At 45.4% G+C, this 20,150-nt stretch overlaps 1 pseudogene; it reads left to right on the top strand.

The window, feature by feature from the left end:
- LOC115402055 (NACHT, LRR and PYD domains-containing protein 12-like) overlaps positions 1-20,150 on the top strand; it is a 42,773-nt pseudogene that overhangs the window by 3,590 nt on the left and 19,033 nt on the right.

Here is a 20,150-nt window from a genome sequence, read left to right as displayed (position 1 = left end):
GGGGGGTGCTGGAGCCTATCCCAGCTGACTCGGGTGAAGGCAGGGGACGCCCTGGACAGGTGGCCAGTCTGTCGCAGAGCTACATATACAGACACACAATCACTCTCACATTCACGCCTATGGGCAATTTAGAATAATCAATTAACCTCAGCATATTTTTGGACTGTGGGAGGAAGCCGGAATACCCGGAGAAAACCCAGGCATGCACAGGGAGAACATTCAAACTCCATGCAGAAAGATCCCAGGCCCACCTCGGGATTGAACCGGGACCTTCTTGCTGCAAGGCCAACCACTACGCCACTGTGCAGCCCCATACAGCTACAGAGTTCCAGTAATACAGTAATGCAAGTCACTGCGGTCACGTCAGCCGTCTCTCGTTTTGGGATGGTCAAGCCAGCCGCTCCAACATCTTAAGTGCGACACTTCGGTGAGTAGTGCGTCAAATGTGCTTTCATGAATTTTTTTTTAAATCATCTCACTCTTTCTATTTTAATTTTCTGATTGTGCAGAGGCAGGAATCTCATGTCTTATTTAAACATGATTTGCCTATGTAATTGAAGGCGTGGTTAGGGAGGGGTTGGGTACTCCAACATGTGTGCTCAATTCCGCGTTGATTGGGAAATACATGTGCTTGAATTCATGTGTGTGCACAGATTCATACATCTGGATTTTTTTTGTGCGAACAACATTTTCTGGATTTGATCGTACGCCATGTTTTAGTAGGACATCCATGTCTTTGTACATGAGGCCCCTGGGCAGTGAAGATGTTGGAGCGGCTGGCTTGACCATGCGAAAACGAGAGACGGCTGATGTGACCACAGTTGTAAGTCGGCGTGGCGCGTTTGTCACATAAGCCCATCAGTAGCATATCATTGGGCTTAGCTACTACAGTGTAATTTTAGTTTCTTGAGATTTATTTAATTAATATTCCTATTTTCAAATATGCTCGAGTTAACAGTAGGCCCCAGGCATTGCATATTTGTTAGAGAACTGTTGCTGCTGATAGGCTAAAGCGATTGAATAATCTACAGTACTCACCAAACATGCACTTGGAGAGAGCCAGCTCTCTGAAAGGGCGCTTCTGTTTGGATGGATCCTTGTTTTTTTTCCCAGCCCAGTTGATTTCAGAAGCTAGCTCATTTGTGAGGGTCCATGCCAGCATCCTCCGGATTTTGAGCTCCACAGTGGTCCCTCCAATTTTGGCAAGCAGTACAGTCTATCAGAACAAAAGGTATGTATTACACAAACAAGAAGTATAAAAAAAAACCCACGTGTCATTTTTGTGAAAGTGATTGTGTTGGCATTGTAATTCCTTTTTTTTCTTTAATGTGGAATCAATACGTTTGAGAGTAAATACAAATTCAAATAGGCCTAATTATTAATATAAAAATACTGTCATTATTGAACATATGTACATGTATTGTATTACTTTCATTGTTTTAATTGTGGATCACTTGAGTTTTCCATTACTTAAAATGTGGATATAAACCTACCATTGCTCCCTGGTTGTCCTCTGTTTGCAGAGCGGCCTCTGCTTGGTCTAGTGCCTCTAAATTGCACAATGGCAAGCCGAAGGGCACCCCCGGCTGAGGTCCCACTGGCACTACAGCCTGGCCACACCTGCAGGACTGGTGGAATTCTCGGAACTCCTGCCGCAGGTCCCTGACTTCTTTGGTCAGCTCACTTACAGCAGTAAGGAGTCTCCGCATCGCCACATCTGTTGAAAAACATGCACTATAAGTGTCCACCCCACTGAATTTAGAAATTTCAGTAATATGTAGAAATATTCTAATTTTTTTTTTTTTCCATCACCCTGTATTACAATTTAGTGGTTTGGAATCCCATTCATTTTAACTTTCTTATAAACAATCTAACAACAATTTAACTATTTGTATGTGTAATATAAGGTGAGAGAGAGAAATGCCAGTCATGTTTAGATGTAGGAAAATATGTAAAAGATCTGTTTCAGTATTCTCAGTTCTGCAGATCTGCTTTTTCTGCCAACATAACTACACCATACCCAGCTCACATAACAAATTTTGTTCCACAGTGTAAATGTAGTTGAGAAGAAACGCCCTCCAAGGACAGTATTTCACATTAACAATTCTGCTATCTCAGTTCAGTGGTGACATGAGTTGTGGTCCCACATGTTTGATCCCAAGTATGTCCTTAATTTTGCCTATAAACTAAAATATTTAGTTTATTTGCAATTTGTCAATTGAACTATTGAAAGTTGGCGGCTTATTGTTAGTGAAAAGCACAGAGGAAAGATGAAATAACATTGTTGCACTTGCCTTTTAAGGCCTGCTGTGCATTGTCCCTTGAATCCGCAACTAATATGAGGATAGAAAGCAGACCATTTGACAGGGTTTTTAGCACGTTTGAATTTTAAAATTTCCAAAATTGCAATATTTAAATGTTTCTTTTTAAAATATACCTGCAGAAGATGACTCCTGTGGGAGTTGCATTCCAGTTGGTGAGGCCAGCAAACTTTGGCTTTGGAACTCTTCCATGAAGGTGCCAGAGACAGAACTCTTCTGAAAGAGGTCCTCAGAGAGACAACCAAATTGGAGGGTCTCGTATGTTTTGGGGGAAGATGAGGCTAGATTTGATTGGATGGTTGGAGGTGAGGAGATGATACGAGATGATAATCAGATTCTTAATGCTCTGCCAAATCTTGCATTATACACACGTGCACACACACTCACACACGCACGCACATTTACCTGGATACAGAATTCTGGGGGCTTGTGGGAGTCTTTCCTGGGTTTCACCACTGTCAGATTCTGAATAATATCTGGGATTCGGCCTATAAGTCCAAAAAGGAGAAATCATTTTGATTATGTACACATACACACATATGGATGTGTACACACACACACACACACACACACACACACACACACACACACACACATATAAAGACACACGTATAAAGAGAGAGGAATTTCCTGAACAAACAAAAAACCTGACCCTTTAAATGATTTTTTTTTGGGACTACAAGTACTAGTCAAACTCCCCCTCGACCTATTCTACCAGGGTTTGGGCAACCATCAGGCATGCGGATAGATAGTGGTTGTTAGTAAACCAATTGTTTTCCAAATGGGCTATATTTTGCCTCAAACACACTTCTAATCTGGCTACACCCACGACTGTTTGTTTGGCATTTTCTTTGCTTTTTTAGTGAAAATTGATCTGCATGTTCCACATTTAGCATGTTTTGTGGAGTCATTCAGTTTAGAAAATCAAGTGGCTGTTTGTTTACAGAAAGGGTAATAAAGCTTAACCTGAACTGCACATTTACATTTATGCCACAGAGGTAACATGAAATATGTGAAAGGTTGAGCAAACCCCTCGACAAAAGTGAGGAAATTATACATTTAATTGTTAGGCATGGAAACCGAAGGCTTTGGCCCAAACATCAACAAAAATGATTCAATTAACACCTTTCTGTGGACAGAAGTGTCTGCTAGTACATCAATAAACTGTATTAACTTTAACAGATCGTATCACCTTCTTGCTCTTTTCAGCTGAGGAGTACACTCGTCTTCGGACTGAATGTCTGTTGTGTCACAGTCTCCGCTGAGATACCTGGACAGCCATTTGTTTGCCTCAGCATGGTCACCTACATTACAGTACAACATCCAGGTACAGTTAATGTCAAGAACAAAATAGTACATTCATATACTGTGTAGGCCCTGTAGTATTTTAATATTACTGACGACAATGTTTATAATGTAATATAATGTAATCAATATTTTTCATATCATTCAAACATGGACCTGTGTGCAGACGTCTGAGTCAAACCCACCATGGCTGCTGAGGACCTTCACAGGCTTATGAATCTGCCATCCAGGCCTTGGCTGCTCCCTGTTTCGGATGACTGAATGGAGCTTATTGGTGTCCTTGGGGTTGAGTGGGGGCCAGAACACCTCATCCCCATCAATCCAAATGCTTGGAATAATTTCTACAGCACCACTACTAAATTTAACTATGTACCATTGTTTGTTTGTCCTCTCACTCATCTTGAGGCAGACTATTGAACACACAAGCAAAAAAAAAGGGAACCGATTTCATTAATTATCAGACAGATCAAATGAAGTTTTTGGAAACTTCATGTCTTTATTAATTGGTATGGACAATTGGGACAGCAATAAATTGTGTTTTGTCAGGGTAAAGTATGTACTTTTTGACAATATGCTGAAGCTTTGCCACACTGACTGCCATGTTCAGCCCCCAAACTGTAAACACCCCAATCCTCTCAGAGGGAAACGGATACTGGGCGAAGGACTCTTTGTTGGTGAACTTTCGAAAGATGACAAAGGTCTCTTGAGCCTCTGGGATCCTGACAATGTTTTCAATAAGTACAATGTCGTCAAGAATCAGAAAACAGTTATCCCCAGACTTGGATGACAAAGTGAACTTCTCTGTTTGGAGCTTGCGGTATTGCTCTCCATGTCTAGTGCAAGATGTCAGTGGGCCATCATGGTGAGGATGTATGAATTTGTGTCCTGTCTTGACAGAGATTGTGGTCTGCACAGGTTTTTCTGAAAGCCTTTTAATCACTTGTTGTAGAGGCAAGTGAGGCTTGCGCAACAGGCGCTTCAGCTGACCCAAGTAATTCTCGTATGGAAAGGCTGATATGTTGTCTAATGGACCAAAGAGATGGTATTCTGCTGCCAAGTGTGTCAGCTGATGTACATTATATGTTATTTCATTTCTGCCATACAACTGCCCAAAGTGCCTCACAAATGAAATTAACAGTTCTTGAGCAAAATCAATTATCTGTTTAGATGACTGTGGAGACAAAAGTAGATGCATGGCCACTGAAAACAACATAAAATTGTTGTACATTGCAAGGGGAATTATGTCTCTCAGTACTACTGGGCCAGCATAAAGCATGAAGTACCGCAGCTCTGTTGCCTTCCACCGATCTATTTCCGACAGTTGCCTGGGTTTGCGAGAAAATTCAGCAGGTGTATAAGGTTTTAGTCTCATCAACTTTAGGGAAATATCTTCAATTGTTTTACTGGGCAGCCTAGTGGCGAGTGACCTGCCTTTAATCCAAATATACAGCAACTTCCTAGTTACCCCCAGACAGCATAGATGCATGTAGTCTAATGGGAACATTGTCACCATCTTCACCAGACCAGCAAGTGGGGGCAGTGTTTGACACAAGTGGTGGTCTTCATCAATCATAGAATTAAAGTCTGTGTCCGTTCTCAATTTGACATTTGTGTCTGGATAGGTCATTTTGTTGTGCCATTCACCAACTTGAAAACACTTGTCACATCCAGAGTAACCATTGTGGCTTTTAGTATTTTTTATGAAAGCCCGAGCTGGGGCATCGCACACAAATGAGCACACTTCAACCAGTATCTGCTTCCCATTGTGAACAACTCCATTTTTTAGAATGTCAGCAAGATCCTTAACAAATGGGCCCAGGAATTCAAAGACACTTTTTGGCTTGCTAAAGCCACAGAAGAGGCCGACAAGGAATGGGGATCTACTCAAATGTAGGTTAGTTGTTGCTAGGATAGGCCAGAACTGAACTTTGCTGCTTTTGAATAGTGGCAGACCATCAATGTTAAACTGGAGCTTAATTTTAGACAAACTATCAGGCAGCTTCAGAGACTTTAGTCTTGACATCAATCCTGTGGCTAGGCCAACATGATAATATTCTCCCCCCTCTATTTTTATTGTTTGTATTTCACCTTGTGTCCTTAAAATTGTGCGAGCATCTTTTGGCAACTCGGGATGAAATGCACGCAAAATGCTCAAGAGAGCAGTCAGTGCCACTAATGATACAGAAAATGTTGAGGCCCAGAATCTCAGGCTTGTGATTAAGACTTGTATTGTTGGGGGATCATCATCCACATGATCCACATCTTCATCATGTTGATGATGATCATGGTGATGAGTAAAATGATCAGTGTCATGATCATCATCACGTTCAAGATAATCATCATCACAATCCAGACGATCATCGTCATGATCAAGATGATCATCTTCTTGATAGTGATGATCATCTGGATCAAGATGATGCTTGGAATTTGATGTGCACTCAGGCGCAGCATCCAATGATGCATGGCTCTCACCCACTGTTGATCTCACAGCTCCTATAGCTGCCTGGCCCTTTGCTACTGGTGAAATTTTCACCTCAGTGTTGGCTTTTTCAAAGTCATTGAGTATCTCTGACTCACAAGCCTTTACCATAGACAAAACCCTGCGTCTCTTTGTCCACCGTGATTCCATTTTGCTTTTCGTTACCTTTTTTTTTGCTTTCTCTTGAAGTGAAGTTTGTTTTCTATTTTGATCTGTAAGAGAAAGGAAAAAGCAAACATTAGTGTTGCTAAACATTGCCAGAATGTGCACCTGTATTCAACCCCCCCCCAAAAAAAAACAATTTATGTTGGTGGAGGGTTGGGGGGGGGGGGGGGGGGGGGGTTGTCTGTTTTTCCAGATTTGCTCTCTTTTCACTCTTTCCACCTCCTTACCAACAGCCTCCAACGTCATCTGCCATGCCTGATCTACCTGAGCTCACCCTTGTCAATATTCTCTGTCTGTCTGAATGCTGGATGATTTGTTTAATTAAAAAAAAATTATAAACCTTTCAATTCTTTCATGATTCTTTTGAAATTGCAGTCACAGCATTCACACCCATATTCCACAGGAATTGCAACTTTCTATGTTAATGTTGGTCTAGATACAGGGTTACACATAATATTTTTTGTCTGGTTCTCAGGGGAGAACCTTGGGTTGTTGCTTGGTCCTCACATTTTTAAATATTTTTTTTTCCCACGCCTACCTACACGAAGAACAAAATAGAGGGACGTGTGGACAATGTTACATAGCCTGCTTTAATTTCAACTGAAAATGAAGAGAAGCAGTGCAACAGAATGTCTGAAACCTTGTAACTTTCAGAAAATATAATGGTGTTTAAAGCTCTGAAAAATAAAAGTGCTCGTACAATATCTGCTTTTTATCACTTAAACCAGCGGTTTTCAAAGTGTGAGGCGCGCCTCCCCTGGGGGGCGCCAGAGAGCTTCAGAAGACGCGCAGCAAGCTTTTAGTCAGTGTGCGGCTGCGGTACCTTGGCTCGGGAGTGTGGACGAAACAGAGCAGTCCAAGGAATAGATAGACAGGCATAGATCTGATAAAATTATGGATTATTATGGGACGTGCACGCGGAGGCGTGTCAAATTCTGGATTATTTGCTTCTTTCAAGACATGTTTTGGACAAAATGCTATACTTTCTAGCTTTGTCTGGATGCATACGTTTGGACTGTTTCAGTTTTTGCTGGAATATTTTCATCTATGATCAGTTATGAGCCTCCAAAGGTGAGTTGCGCTGTTTACTTTATTTGCTGTTTGTTGGACAAATGTGTTAATATTACCCGCTGTGGTAATCACATCTGAAAGTGGTTTATACCAACGGATTCATGAGAATTTAAGCTTTCTAACGATACATAGTGTGTCTGTGGAATTTGCAAAATGCATCTGCACATTTGATAGATGCATCTGGAGATGTTGACCAGCCGCGGGCGGGCCTGCTTGTTAAGAAGGGGTTTTTAACAGTGAGACCTTACATCAGGTAGTGACAGTGGCTACTCCACACACACCAACACACACGCGCACAAAAATAGCGAGCAAGATCAAGCAAAGATTTCGGACGGAGCCAGATATGCTAATGAACATGGAACAAGCTAAAGCCCCGGTCACACCGCCCGAACTTTGCAGGAGGGTCCCTGGAGCAGTGAAAAAAATCCATCACCGCTTGTAACCCTTCACCACCGTTTAACAGAAGTTGGCCTCCATTAAAGCAACGCCGTAAACGCTCGGCGGCCACCGCTGATGTTACACCCCCTCCAAAGGCTGCAACGATCAGCCAGACCATCATACATTTTTTAGTGTTTTTGCGCAGGAGCACAGCAGCAGGTTGTTTTTCTGTGATCTAATGTATTAGAAATTAACATAAATGAACAAAATATTAAGTCAAGAGGATCAGCAAACCTTTTAATGCCTCATGTCTGCTGTATTAATGCCTCAAATCAGGTTTTAAAATTTATTTGACTTTTTACAGTGCATTTGCGCAGCTGTCACCTCTCACACTCTGCGCACTCGTTTCCTTGATAAACACGCACACACACAACAACACACACACAACAGTTGTGTTATTAACCGTCAATAATAATCAAGAACATATTAAAATTTGTAAAATAAGTCTCCCTGGCTGCGCACCAGGACGGACACCCCCCCCCCCCCCCCCCCCCCCCCCCCACACACACACACACACACACACACACAGTCTGTCTGACCCTGTTCATTTGATTCTGGGACTGCAGGCTCGACAGGACAAAGGTATTTGTTCAGAAAATATGTTCGTTCTCAAATTAATTTTTGGAAACGAAAAACACTTGGTTTGCTGTACTTTGATGGAGGATATAATATTTTACCCGAATCTGTAACTGGCACATCTGGAGAAGCTGCAGTGCTCCAACTACTGTGTTCACTGTTGTGTAGAGATTTATTACATTAGTTTATTTTTTTTTCACACAATTTTATGTTATTATTATCTAGTGGTAAACTGACAGTAGCCTACAGTAATTCTCTATACCTGGAGGTGACACGTGAGCGCTTCATGCGCCGCTGTAGGTTCTGCTGGACTGTCCGACACGTCTCCGCCATCCGACTCCCCCTCACTGACCTCCATTGCTGAAGCTTCTGTTATGCCTCTTTTTATTGTCTTTTTTTTTTTTTTTGGGGGGGGGGGTTGATATTTTTGGCCGATTGTCTGCTGTCAGAGCTAGCTCCCTGTTCAGATGCGCGCACATGAACCAAAACATATCAATCGCAGAAAAAAAGCAACGCGAAGTGCGTCTTCTTTATCTTTTGGAGGTATAAATGCTTTGTAATATTATGTGTGTCATTGTTAGGACCTTATTTGCTTCAGAAACCTTATTTGCTTCAGAAAAACATACCAGACACATATTTAGGAAAAGTGGGGGGGGACGTTGCCGGGGCGGAAAATTCAACGCTCCTCACCGCTCGGAATATTTTGTGCAGCTCAAAACTTTCGGAGCGGTGGGAGGGCCCCTCCGGTAACATCAGCGGTGGCCGAGCGTACACGGCGTGGCTTTAACGGAGGCCAACTTCTGTTAAACGGTGGTGAACGGTGGTGAACGGTTACGAGCGGTGATTAATTTTTTTTCACCGCTCCAGGAACACTCCAGCAAAGTTCGGGCGGTGTGACCGGGCCCTTAGATCATCAGAACACCACAACTGATGATGGATTTAAGATAGCAGTGCTGGCAGCCACGGCCAGACTTCGCAGCGGGGCGATCAGCTGACCCGGTCCCGCTAACCATTCCGGCTGGTCCCGAATGGGGAGCGGGACAGGGTCCCCCGAATGCCCCGTTGCGAAGCCGTGCTCCCAACGGGCGGAGGGGGCAACCGACAGCTGCCGGTGGACTGTTACAGGCACAGAATCTCCATACTCCTACAGTTTGCCTCGAATCGCACAGTTTACAAATTAAATCGAAACTGGATCACAGATTTGTTACAATAACCTCGGCGTATGCATAGAAATTCCCAGATTTTTGACAATAGATGGAAGAATGTCTGCTTACCTGGGGCTTTGGCTTCAGTGTCCAGGCGATGATCTCCCAGGCAACAATACATCATCTATTTTTCGATCATATTTCCCGGGCAAGCTTATCGTTTCCTGGTCAACCATAAATCGATGGCTTTTCAATCAATGTATTTTTGAGGTCAACCATTCTTCAACTGTTTATCAACACTGGTGTCATCACAGGATCAACCAGATATAAATGCTAAATCAACCACAGTCGGCGATCATAATTCAACATTGTTTCCATGTCATAGTCATCAACATCAGGTTCCATCTATATTGCAATGATGATTCAATATTTATTTATTGTTGAAAAAACGATATAAACCAGTCTCACAGCTCAGATCAAATATCAACATTTATTCAATGTTGTCTTGCATGCAGTCTCCATGTCAACCATAAATCGATGGTTTTTCAATCAATGTATTTTTGAGGTCAACCATTCTTCAACTGTTTATCAACAGTGGTGTCATCACCAGATCAACCAGATATAAATGCTAAATCAACCACAGTCGGAGATCATAAATCAACGTTGTTTCCATGTCATAGTCATCAACATCAGGTTCCATCTATATTGCAATGATGATTCAATGTTTATTTATGGTTGAAAAATTGATATCAACCATTCTGATGGTTCTGATGAAATATCAACGTTTATTCAATGTCGTCTTGCTGTCTGGGGCTCTGGTGGTGGGCATTCCGTCTTTCCGTTTTTCAGAGACGTTTTTCACTCACCCTTCTATCAGTCTCTCTGAAGCGTCTCTCAGGACCACGGAAAGCTTTTCTCATAGCGTTAGCATTTGTAGTGTTTTTTCTGTGCTCTCCAATAAGAACGAGGCTCTGCTCCACCAGACCTCCTGGCGGCTTGGCAGTTGTTTGATGACTCTGCTGCGTTGATCACCATCAGTTTAAAGTTGGTATCATAACTTCTCCTCTGTTGTTTGCTCAGTTGTCCAGCGTTCAGCCCCTTTGTTCCAGATGATCCGCCATCTTTCATCAGATCACATGATCTCATTTCATCGCTCCACTCGCTCTCTGGTCAGTGATACTTTGGCTCCATCTAGCGGCGCGGATGCGTACTGACCATCTACCGTAAGTCCGCGATTATAACACAACCCCATATTTGAGGATGCAATTTCTGGAAGAAAAAAAACATCGTCTTATATTCGGGCCAATGCGGTATATGTGTATGCATAGGTGTGTTCTGCCATGGATCAGTGTGAGGACAGAGAGGAGGGAGTCCGTCCCTCTAAAAGGAGTCTGTGTGGAGAACATGAGAAACAGACCAAAGCTCAGAGGTGAGACCTCCATCTTTAACTGTCCTCCACTGTTCTTCACATCATTTTACTGTGTGTGTATGCATGTGTGTATGTGTTTCTAATATCTTTGTATTTTTGTATCAGGTCAGAGCCTGAAGTTGAACCCAGCTGTGTGTCCCTGAAGAGTGACCAGTCCAAGAATGATGAATTAAATTTCAGAACACAGTGAGTTTTATTTCCTGTTGTTTTCTGAATAACATGTCTTTATTGACAAAATTATGTTTTTGAAGCTAAAATCCTGCTAAAGTTTCTATCTGTTCAATCAGTCCCAGTCAGAGAATCATCAGTCTGAGACTCTCAGTTCTTCCCTTTATCCTCCAGTCTTCCTGTTTTTCCACTCAGTCTGTTCCTGATGTTGTTTGTTTTCAGCTCTGACTCTGAGTTTCCATCCAGCTGTTTGTCCCTGAAGAGTAACCAGTCAATCATTGAACGCCTTTTATTTAAACGTGGAGCAGGAAGTGCTGATGAGGGGTGAGAATCAGTGTTTGTGTCAGGATTCATCATCATAACAGCAGCTTGAACAAAGTCAACATGTTTCTGCAGCGTCAGCCAGCAGAGCTCCCAGGTTCTCCGTGGAGGCTCCGCCCCTCAGCATCAAACACGTCTGGACTCCATCTTTATGGTGAGAACAAGTCTCCATTCGACACTTTACTGTCACATCAGTGAGACAGAAGAAGTTGTTGTGACTTCCAGCTGAAACATGAAGCAGACTCTCAGCTTCTTAGATCCATTCAGGTCCAAAGTGAAACAGTCCAACCTTCATCCAGCTTCCAGCGTTCACTGATGCTGAAGCTGTTTCTGCTGGAGATCCACATGAAGTCTGACTCTGCTTCACATGTTGTCCATCCTGGATTTACACTCACATCTCCATCTGTCTAACTCCAGATGTTTCTCTGTTCCAGCGGCTGGAGGACAACATGGTGACTTTCATGAAGGAGGAGCTGAAGAAGATGAAGAAGCTCCTGAGTCCAGATTACCCAGAATGCTCAGAGAGTGAGAGTGATGTTGAGGGTGAAGAGCAGAGGAGCAGCAGAGAGTCATTAGTGAGGATCACACTGGACTTCCTGAGGAGGATGAAGCAGGAGGAGCTGGCTGAGCGTCTGAAGAGCAGTAAGAGGATTTGATGTCATTTCACAGGATGGAGATGTTGCTCCTCTGGGGTGCAGAGGGCAAACATGATGGTGTGAACGACCCAGCTTTGTCTCAATCTGTGGTGAAGAAAAGAGATCGCACATAGAAACTGGGTTTAGTTCACACTTCTTCCTCTGTGGTGCGTCCTCCTATCAACATCAATATGCGATATGCGCCACCTACTGGGTAGCATGGGGATCGCATCTCACTCAACAGAGCAACTTTGAACCACTGAGTACATGAAATGAAACAAAAAAAGTTTTATAGGGTGTCTGCTTTTGATACGCCTTTTAACAGAACTATTTCCATCTTTGAACAAACTTACTTAGTCTATCTTTTAACAACTGTCTTCAAGCCTCTACAGAGATGAAACTGAGAAATGTTTTCAGGGAGGTATTGCACAAAACCAGGATTGGGGATTAAGCCGGCAAACTTTGGTTATCCTGCATGAAGTTAGCTTTTTAACTTAAACAGTATTTGTATTCATTCATTCATACGGTCTCATTATTTTAATTGAATTATTACTTTAACGATTCCTGGTAGTCAATTTCTAAATTCCACATCTCCAAATCAATTGTATACCCCACATTCACAGTAAAAGAGAAAAAAAAAATCAAATTTTATTTTTCTTTATTTGGTCATTTCTCAGCTTTTATTCTAGAGTTGAGAGAGGAAAAAGTAAAAATGATTAAACTACTCAATTACAGACATGATGTCACCTTGTTGGGGGGAAGGGAGCCCGAGCTTGTGAGGGAGATTGAGAGGTACCGGCTAGATATAGTCGGGATCACCTCCATACACAGCTTGGGCTCTGGAACCCAGTCTCTCCAGAAGGGTTGGACTCTCCACTTCTTTGGCTTTGCCCGTGGTGAGAGGCGGCTGGCTGGTGTGGGTTTGCTTATAGTACCACAGCTCAGCCACCATGTGTTGGAATTCAGCCCAGTGAACGAGAAGCTCGCATCTCTGCACCTTTGGGTCGCGAATGGGTGCCTCACTGTTGTCTCGGCTTATGGGCTGTACAGCAGTGCAGAAGCAGAGCTGTCGACCAATCACCACCTGGTGGTGAGTTGGATTCGCTGGCGGAGGAGGAAACTGGACAGACTTGGCAGACCCAAACGTGTTGTGAGGGTCTACTGGGAACATCTGGTGGAACCCTCTGTCAGCATGGTTTTCAACTCCCACCTCCAGGAGAGCTTCTCTCAAGTTCCGAGGGAGGCTGGGGACATTGATTCCGAGTGGACCATGCTCTCCTCCTCCATTGTCGAAGCAGCTGCCCGGAGCTGCGGTCGTAAGGTCTCTGGTGCCTGTCGTGGCGGCAACCCCCGAACCCGGTGGTGGACACCAGAAGTAAGCTGCCATCAAGCTGAAGAAGGAGTCCTATTGAGCTTTGTTGGTTTGTGGGATCCAAGAAGCAGCTGATGGGTAACAGCAGGCCAAGCGAACTGCAACCCAAGTGGTTGTGGAGTCAAAAGTCAGATCTAGGAGGAGTTCGGGGAGGCCATGGAGGAGGACTACCTGTTGGCCTAGAAGAAATTCTGGCAAACCGTCCGGCGCCTCAGGAGGGGACAGCAGGTCTCCACTAACACTGTTTACAGTGGAGGCGGGGAACTGCTGACCTCAACTGGGGATATTGTAGGATGGTGGAAGGAAAACTTTGAGGACCTCCTCAATCCTGTCGCTACGTCTTCCGTGCACGAAGCCGAGGCTGAGGTCTCAGAGTTGGGCTCGTCCATCACCCAAGCTGAAGTCATGTGTTTTGTGGACTTGGAGAAGGTGTCCGACCACGTCCCTCATGGTCTCTTGTGGGGGGTGCTTCGGGAATACAGAGTCCGGGGCCCCTTGTTAAGGGCCGTCCGGTCCCTGTATGACCGGAGTAGGAGTCTGGTCCGCATTGCCGGCAGTAAGTCGGACCTGTTCACGGTGTATGTTGGACTCCAGCAGGGCTGCACTTTGTCACTGGTTCTGTTTATAATCTTTATGGACAGAATTTCTAGGTGCAGCCAGGGGCCGGAGGGGGTCCGGTTCGGGAACCACAGGATTTCATCTCTGCTTTTTGCAGATGATGTTGTCCTGTTTTCTTCATCGAACCCGGACCTACAGCATGCACTGGGGCGGTTCGCAGCCAAGTGTGAAGCGACAGGGATGAGGATCAGCACCTCCAAATCCGAGGCCATGGTCCTCAACCGGAAGAAGGTGGCCTGCCCTCTCCAGGTCGGTGGAGAGACCCTAGCCCAGGTGGAGGAGTTTAAGTATCTTGGAGTCTTGTTCACGAGTGAGGGACAGATGGAGCGTGAGATTGACAGGCGGATCGGTGCAGCGGCTGCAGTGATGCGGTCGTTGTATCGGTCCATTGTGGTGAAGAAGGAGCTGAGCCGAAAGGCGAAGCTCTCGATTTACTACTCTGTCTACGTCCCCACCCTCACCTATGGTCACGAGCTTTGGGTCATGACCGAAAAGAACAAGATCCCGGATACAAGCGGCTGAAATGAGCGTCCTCCGTAGGGCGGGTGAGCGCTTAGAGATAGGGTGAGGAGCTCAGTCACCAGGGAGGAGCTCGGAGTAGAGCCGCTACTCCCCCACATCAAGAGGAGCCAGCTGAGGTGGCTCGGGCATCTGGTTAGGATGCCTCCTGAGGTGTTCCAGGCATGTCCCTCCAGGAGGAGACCCCAGGGAAGACCAAGGACACGCTGGAGAGACTATGTCTTTCGGCTGGCCTGGGAACGCCTTGGGATCCTCCCGGAAGAGCTGGAGGTGTCTGGGGACAGGGAAGTCTGGGCATCCCTGCTCAGACTGCTGCCCCCTCGACCCGGTCCCAGATAAGCGGTGGAAGATGGATGGATGGATGGATGGATGGATGGATGGATGGATGGAATTACAGACATGGTTACAGTGCACTGCTATGTCTACTCACCTCCCGTTCCAATTTATCAATCTCTAAGTCCAATATCCCTAAGCTTCCTTTTTTTCATTTTGATGTCACCTCCACATTTAAGAAAAACACAAGTATTAATTAGTGGACTTGAAAAGTCATCAGTTCCGCATCCTTGAACTGTATTTATGACAGTGATGGATCAATCAAAGCCTCCTGCAGCTGAATGGCTCAAAAACTGAAGCCAATCTAACCGGTACCCCTCATCAACTTCACTCGTCTCCCATCACCTCCATTTCTCTTTTCGGTCATAGTATTCCCCTATCTCCCTCCATAAAAAACCTTGGGATCAAATTTGACCCCCATCTCTCCTTGTATAATCATGTCAACTACATCTGCAAAACTGCCTTCTTTCACCTCCGTAACATCTCTAAACTACATTCTTCACGGTGATGAGGAGGGTTGTGATGTTTCTACAGGATGTTTTGTTTTGCAGATTTGTACCAGCGATAAAACTCTAGCACAGTGCGATTTCATTTGTCACGTGAATGAATTCACACACCAGCGATAAAACTCGCATGTCAAGCATGGTGCGATTTCATTTGTCGCGCAAATGCAGTCGCGTTCAACGTATCTGAAACACGGCGTAAGCCACGTCTTTTCATCCTGGCTCGGCAAACGTGCAACCAATTAATCCAAGAAAGTGCCATCTAAGCTTATTTAAGCTGCGCCTGCTCATTTGTCCTGGATGTAGTTATCCTACTTTTGTGCAATGCCCCTCTGGTCCAACAGTGACTGGAGAGCAGAAAGCACAAACAGAGTCCAAACCAAAGGTCAAAGGTCGTTTCCAGGTCAGACGCAGAAAGTGTGAAGTAGACAAAAGCAGAAAAGGAACTGACACAAGACTCTGAAGAGTCTGAAACCAGGAGGAGTGAACAAAATGAAATATATCTGACAAATAAAAGACTCCACACATATCCGTTTTCCATCCAGAAGAACCAGATGTCCGTTTGGTGTTGGTGCTAAAGCCAGTGTTGGTTCAAACCTGGCCGCTCCTAATAGCTGGTTGTGTTTCAATGATCAAGGATTAAAGCCAGAGCTAAGTCATTGTGTCAGTAAAGGGCTACAGCTCTCAGTTCGTCTTGAAGTCATTTATTCCGTCAAACACTTTCCGGCGGCAGGTTGACGGAGCGACCCACAATGTGCCACAGAACAAATGAAGCCACTGGAGGTTTGGATCACTGGACCTCCAGAGACCCAGGACTCTAGTGGATTGAAAACCACCGAGACTGAATCTAGGCCAGTCGAGCAGTGACAGAACTGTGTCGTGGACAAGCACCAGTACTAGGAATCACTGGGTCTCATCCTCAGTCTACTGCTTTTTTATTTTAGCATACATACTGAGATAGTTTAAAATGTATCTTCACACTAGGCTGTTATGAAAAACTGGAGGTTGTGTGTTTCCACCAGTCTGGCTGGTCACAATAATTGCTCTCTCTGACATACTCTGTGCTTGGCTGTGGTCCACCAAGGAGTTGGTGCTTGTTGAACACCCATTTTGGGGGTTTTAGACTTGGTGCTGCTGGAAACCAAGAACTGCTGCTCACTCAGTCTGTGACTCTGAATGAGTCCTGAAACCAGCTCAGTGGAAAAGAAGAAGCTGAGAGCTCCACTCAGAACAGCTGATAACAACCCGTACAGGGAGCACAGGAAACACGAAGGGAGGCCAGCTCAGAAAAGTCCACATCCCCAGTCATCAAACATGGAGACAGCAATAGTCTCATGTCTCTTCCTGAGCTCTGCTTTTCATATCATGTCAAAATCTCTATCAGATCAGAGGCTGGTTGGTCTCTACTGAAAAGCTGGATGGATCTGATGGAGGAGAAATGTCAACAACACACTTTAATCTTCACATTCAATGTCAAATACACAAACCCTTCTATTTCTTTTTATTTCCAGGAACTTCTGCTGCAGTCTGCCAACAGAAGCTGAAATGTGGCCTGAAGAAGACATTCCAGTGTGTGGTTGAAGGAGTCTCTAAAGCAGGACAATCCACCTTCCTGAACCAGATCTACACAGAGCTCCACATTACAGAGGGAGGGACTGCAGAGGTCAATGAGGAACATGAGGTCAGACAGATTGAAAAAGCATCCAGGACAGCAGACAGAGCAGAAACAAGCATCAGACCAAGAGACATATTTAAACCTTCACCTGGAAGATCTCAACCAATCAGAACAGTGCTGACAAAGGGAGTGGCTGGCATTGGGAAAACAGTCCTGACACAGAAGTTCACTCTGGACTGGGCTGAAGACAAAGACAACCAGGACATCCACTTCATATTTCCATTCACCTTCAGAAAGCTGAATGTGCTGAAGGAGAAGAAGTTCAGCTTGGTGGGACTTGTTCATTACTTCTTCACTGAAACCAAAGCAGGAATCTGCAGCTTCGAAGACTTCCAGGTGGTCTTCATCTTCGATGGTTTGGATGAGTGTCGACTCCCTCTGGACTTCCAGCACACTAAGTTCCTGACTGATGTTACAGAGTCCACCTCAGTGGATGTTCTGCTGACAAGCCTCATCAGGGGGAAACTGCTTCCCTCTGCTCGCCTCTGGATCACCACACGACCTGCAGCAGCCAATCAGATCCCTGCTGACTGTGTGGACAGGGTGACAGAGGTCCGAGGGTTCACTGACCCCCAGAAGGAGGAGTACTTCAGGAGGAAGTTCAGAAATGGGGTGAAGGCCAGCAGGATCATCTCCCACATCAAGACCTACCGAAGCCTCCACATCATGTGCCACATCCCGGTCTTCTGCTGGATCACTGCTACAGTTCTGGAGAAGGTGTTGGAGAGCAGAGAGGGAGGAGAGCTGCCCAAGACCCTGACTCAGATGTACATCCGCCACCTGGTGGTCCAGGCCAAAGTCAAGATGGTCAAGTATGATGGAGGAGCTGCCACAGATCAACACTGGAGTCCAGAGAGCAGGGAGATGATAGAGTCTCTGGGAAAACTGGCTTTGAGGAGCTGCAGAAAGGAAACCTGATCTTCTATGAACCCGACCTGACAGAGTGTGGCATCGATCTCAGAGCAGCCTCAGTGTACTCAGGAATGTTGACCCAGATCTTTAAAGAGGAGAGCGGTCTGTACCAGGACAAGGTGTTCTGCTTCATCCATCTGAGCCTTCAGGAGTTTCTGGCTGCTCTTCATGTCCATCAGACCTTCATCACATCTGGAATCAACCTGCTGGATGAACAACAGCAAACCTCCAGGAGGTCAAAAGTGTTGAAGAAGAAATCTGATCTCCACCATCTCCATCAGAGAGCAGTGGACAAAGCCTTGAAGAGTCCAAATGGACACCTGGACTTGTTCCTCCGCTTCCTCCTGGGTCTTTCACTGCCAACCAATCAGAGTCTCCTTCAAGGTCTGCTGACACAGACAGGAAGTAGCTCACAGACCAATCAGGAAACAGTCCAACACATCAAGGAGAAGCTGAGTGAGAATGTGTCTGCAGAGAGAAGCATCAATCTGCTCCACTGTCTGAATGAACTGAATGATGGTTCTCTGGTGGAGGAGATCCAACAGTTTCTGAGATCAGGACGTCTCTCCGGAGATAAATTGTCTCCTGCTCAGTGGTCAGCTCTGGTCTTCATCTTACTGTCATCAGAAGAAGATCTGGAGGTGTTTGATCTCAAGAAATACTCTGCTTCAGAGGAGGCTCTTGTGAAGCTGCTGCCAGTGGTCAAAGCCTCCAAGAAAGCTCTGTACGTGGTTTAAGAACAAAAATGTAGAAATGAGTCCATGAGAAACATTGATCTGGTTTTCATTGTTGGTTCTTCTTCAGGTTGAGCAGCTGTGGTCTGTCAAAGAGAAGCTGTAGAGCTCTGTCCTCAGTTCTCAGCTCTCAGTCCTCCAGTCTGACACATCTGGACCTGAGTAACAACGACCTGAAGAATTCCGGAGTGAAGCTACTGTCTTCTGGACTGGAGAGTCCTCACTGTAAACTGGAAGCTCTCAGGTCAGGATCCAGCTGCTGCTTGATCAGGTTGATGTTGGTGCAGATCATGTGGAGGATCTTCCTTCTTTCTTGTTGACCTGATGCCATGTGTGTGCCTCCAGTCTGTCAGGGTGTCTGGTCTCAGAGAATGGCTGTGCTTCTCTGGTCTCAGCTGTGAGCTCCAAGTCCTCCCATCTGAGAGAGCTGGACCTGAGCTACAACCATCCAGGAGACTCAGGAGTGAAGAAGCTGTTTGCTGCAGTGGAGGATCCACAGTGCAGTCTGGAGACTCTCAGGTATGGACACACAACATGAGCTCAACACGGAGGCTGTGATTGTCCACAGCAGTGGTCCTCAATTGGTGGACTGTGGTCCAGGTCTGAACCAAGACGCCGTCCCATAAAGGCCCACAGTGGTGGACAAAGTCCTCGGCTCCATGACTTGAGTGAAAGCTCTGATACTCCAAGTATTACTCCAATAGAAGTGAAAGCTGTTTGGTCAGATGGTTTAAAGGTGCTGTAGGCAGGATTTTGCAAGTCAATGCTAATTTTTCTGTGTTTTCTTTGGATTAAATGTTAGAGTATCCATTGATAATCCTTTAGGAGTGTAGCATAATTACACTACTGCGAGGGCGCAGCGTTTCCATTTATCTCTGTTCTGAGCTGAAAAGGAATCTCGACAGCTCCAGGTATCTTTGACCAATCAGAAGAGCCCATGAGGCTCTAACCGTGATTGGTCGAGGGGCGTTCGTCGCACGTTCTTGTGGGAGGGGCTTAACTTACGTAAGGGCGTGATGTCAGAGAAAACAGGACAGGATTGGCTGTGCTGGGTTTCAAATCGCCATCTTAGATGGGTCAGATCGCCATCTTGCTTAGGTTGTTACGGAGCACGGATCTGAGGCTCAAGTGCGGGAAAGCAAGCAGAGGCAGGTTGCAGGTTAGGATGATGTTTATTGACAGAGATCTTGAGAGTAGCAGTTCCACTCCAACAGGAGTAATCCAACTGAAGAGCTTCAGAGTTTGCAGTGGAGCAGCAGAGGGGAGGAAGGTCCCCACAAGGCGTGGAGCGGAGCGGTGGGCGGTCAGGGTGGGTCTTGGAAGCGGTCTGGAGAGGCTGGCTGAGATGTGGCGAAAAGACAGTCCGGCATCGAGTGGCACCACCCGCCAGGTTAAATAGGGGGAAGACCAGGTGTAGGTGATCAGGCCACT

Source organism: Salarias fasciatus, chromosome 15 (genome assembly GCF_902148845.1).
Source record: "Salarias fasciatus chromosome 15, fSalaFa1.1, whole genome shotgun sequence".
Classification (NCBI taxonomy): Eukaryota; Metazoa; Chordata; class Actinopteri; order Blenniiformes; family Blenniidae; genus Salarias; species Salarias fasciatus.
The sequence above is the reverse complement of the archived record's forward strand: the minus strand, read 5'-3'. Positions and strand labels throughout refer to the sequence as shown.